The 3,480-nt window shown below is 36.3% G+C and overlaps 1 long non-coding RNA gene across 2 annotated transcripts; it reads right to left on the bottom strand.

The window, feature by feature from the left end:
* Positions 1–827: 827 nt before the first annotated feature.
* Positions 828–2,339, bottom strand: LOC139073225 (uncharacterized). 2 transcript variants are annotated; one of them, XR_011521935.1, is made up of 3 exons: positions 2,001–2,339; positions 1,863–1,923; positions 828–887 (listed from the first exon to the last, which is right to left on the bottom strand). It is a non-coding gene; the product is annotated as an uncharacterized lncRNA (long non-coding RNA). The 2 variants fall into 2 exon arrangements; XR_011521936.1 differs by lacking the exon at positions 828–887 and adding an exon at positions 1,523–1,564.
* Between the last annotated feature and the right edge of the window lie 1,141 nt (positions 2,340–3,480).

Genomic DNA, 3,480 nt, shown 5'->3' with positions numbered 1-3,480 from the left:
GGAACAGTTTTGAGCTGTGTGTGGCTAAAATAACCAGACATTCTGCATTTTTCCAATAGGACTACAAAAAATCTTAGCGAGAAGAAAAAATGGCGGATTGGCTCTGTGTTTAGCCGAGGGCCATTACCATATTTGGTAGTTATCCTGACGAAATAAATTACTGATGTAATAGATAATTTGAAAAACTGAACGGGTGGACAAATGTGCCCAAAACTTAATTATTAAATATTTAAATAGCAACTCCAGTGAATAATATAAGCCTTTTTGCTCACTTAGACACTTAAAATGTGAAACACACCGTGTTAATGGATAAAAAAGTGGGTTTTTCATGTTATGTCTCCTTTAAGAGGACCAGAGACTTAAATTGTGCTGATACTTCTTAAAACATGCCAGGGTTTGAGGCGGGGTGGTGAGACATTGTGTGAGACACACAAGAATGCAGACTAAATTTTTCAAAAAAGGTAAATTTAATAGAGCAAACAGCCAACACAGGAATAAAAAAAAAAGTACAAACAAATGAACCAAAAAGCACACAAAAAACAAGAGAACCTCCAAAAAAACAATGTGAGGAGGAAAAAGAATGCAAAAACTGTGACACCGCTGTACTATGGCATTTCAAAACCAGAAAACACCTTCATCTTCCTTTTTTCCTCAATTTCTCTGCAGAACTCCTCATAGTCTGACTGAAAACTAAACATGAACAGGAACGGTTCCCTGCAATCGTTCATCTCTTCATCCAGGCCATCACAGAAGCATAACCTCTCCACTGCCCTCCGGCAAGCTTCCCTGTCCATGGTGATGACCTGGGGAAGGGAAAGGCTTCTTTTGAAGGACCTTGTGGTACACCAACTTGCTGCCTCAAAGGTGTCCTCAAGCAGAGAATTCTCCTAATAAAAAATAAAGACAATATTAAAATTACTGCTGTCAAGAGATTAAAAACATATTTTACATTAATTATGTATGATCTGAAAGTAATCTAATCTTTTAATTTAATCTAATAACTGTACATAAGCCTTATTTTCAATGCTAACAGCTAACCAAACAGCTGATGCTGTGGTCTTTCCAAACTGCAGCACGGATGTCCGTCTGATACAGGAGAGAAGCTGTCAGCAGCCTTGATGCTCAGTGACACACCCATTACATCCAAATGGTAACAATAACTTTGGAAAAAGTTGCAAGAAGGGTGAAAAAACAGAGTAAAGATAACAAGGTCGCTGAAATAAACACTGCTGCAGCTAATCTCTCACCGGTCTTGTCACTGTAACGTCAACCCTTCAACTTATGAGTTTACATCAACCCTTCAAGAACACCAGCAAGAAGCGTAAAAGAAAAGAAATTGGTTTATTTAAAAGTCCCATAAAGAAGCAGTAGATTAAAAATGATTAACATCATTAAAATATATAACACGTAATCATGGCTGTAAAAAATTTATTGCAAGTAATGGAATTATTTGACACCTCTAATTAAAATAAAGGTTGGAGAAGAAACAATGACACAAGAAAAGCCGACAATATAAAACATACTCTGTTCCCTGTGTCCAGTTCCAGCAAGTTCTCAGCCTCTGCTAGAAAGGAAAAAGATTGTGGTTCATAAAAATCATATTAACAGTGCAAGTTGTAAAAAAGATCAGTTGCTTAGTATTCTGGTTTAATGAAAATAGAGAAATGACTGAAAAACTTGCTTTGAAAAAAAAAAGTGCTCTGTCTGGAACGGTCTTAATTTTCTAATCTTGGCAAAGTAAGAATTTCATTGTGCAGAAAGCGTGTTTTTCTAGCTGTACATATGACAAAAGGTTGAATCTTCCCACATCCCATTTCGACAACCTAGGGGGTTGTGTAAAATAATACTTGTTTGAACAATACCTGATGCTGCACAGACTAATTCAGTATGGCAGGACTTCTTAGGAGGGACCACTTCCAGGCCCTGAAATAAGTGAAGGAATTATGTTTTAGTCTGCAAGCAACAGTTAAACTACAAGAATTAATCAAATTGTCTCTCACCTGTTTTACTCTTTCCTCTCTCCATCTTTTTCATGCCTGCACTCTGTCTTCCTCAGACCTTGGTGATACAATGACAACATTCATTCACTATGAAAACATTCATGTTATTCTGTTGACACTTGACTGAGCAAAACGTTTATATAATTACACATATCAGATTAGCACTCTAACCATAATAATAAAGCCCATCAGGTGTAGAACTCAGATACGAACATAAAAAGCTTAAAAAACTAACATATTTCCCCCTGTAAAATATATTTTCCACCAAAAAGTAATCATGACCACACAACATATCTCCCCAAAGCTATAAAAGTGTTCCTACAGGTTTCTTCAACTTAAAATTAAGTCTGTTTAAGATCTTTCTAAAGCCATATAAAAAATTAATACCTATTTCACAGCACTATCAGCAAAAAAGTAAATAAATAAAATAAAATTATTGAACTAGTTTTCATTTATTTATCTATACAACTTTACCAATATATTTTGACAAAACACTGGGTGGGCACTTGGTAGAAGATCGGTTATATTTTTAAACAAATGGTTAAAAATATAACCGGATCTCTGGTTTGACATTAGAACCTTAACAATAATTTTTTTTGCCTATATTTTAGTTTAATTTTAAGATGTTTTTTTTAATTATTGTTAATTTTATTACCCTAATTTCTTGCAGTATTTCTATTGTATAAAAGCAACAGTGCAAACAGTAAAGACACAAAATTGAAAAAAATGTCTAAAAATAGCCTTTATTAATACTAGTGCTTCTCTTCATGTCATCACTTGTTTGGAATATTTTGTTGAACTTCAGAAGAAAAATGCAGTACAGAAAACTTACATCCAACACAAATTTTAAGACCCAGATGCCAAAATTGAAGGGTTTCTCCAGTCTTTTAAAGGTATTACTTTCAAATTCATAAATTCAATGCTTTTAAGACTCCGCGGGAACCCTGTAAACATTTCTCCTCAAAAGTAAGTCGCCTCGCATGTGTAAAATAGGCTATATGTATCATCTAAAACTCATAATGGGGAAAAAACCTTTAATTTCCAAGTTTATAAAACGTTCGCCCAACATTGGTCCTCGATATTGTTAAAACAGAGAAAGAAAAATCCTAGCTTACCTCCATTTTGGCACTACTTCCCTCTGTCCCAGCTACAGCATTGCACACACACATAGCATAGCGGTTTCCTGGTTCCATTGAGAGAGGGGCAGGACGCAGGAGTCAAATAGTTGTCCCCGCCCACCTCTAAACGTTTGACCCCGCCCACATTTAGCCCCGCCCCGATCTCCGGGATGCAGTCAGGGGTAGTTGGGTTGTTGTGTTGTTCGTGCTCCGCCTTGGCGGTGACGTCATCACAATGCTTCCGTGTGCAAAGCATCATGGGAAATGAAGTTTCTTGGCGCTGATGTGATTATTTGCCTTTTCAGAGCAATTTAGCACAGTCTTTTGGAGAAAATTACTGCAGCAATTTCTCACGAGGGCAT

This window comes from Nothobranchius furzeri, chromosome 11 (genome assembly GCF_043380555.1).
Source record: "Nothobranchius furzeri strain GRZ-AD chromosome 11, NfurGRZ-RIMD1, whole genome shotgun sequence".
Lineage (NCBI taxonomy): Eukaryota > Metazoa > Chordata > Actinopteri > Cyprinodontiformes > Nothobranchiidae > Nothobranchius > Nothobranchius furzeri.
The sequence above is the reverse complement of the archived record's forward strand: the minus strand, read 5'-3'. Positions and strand labels throughout refer to the sequence as shown.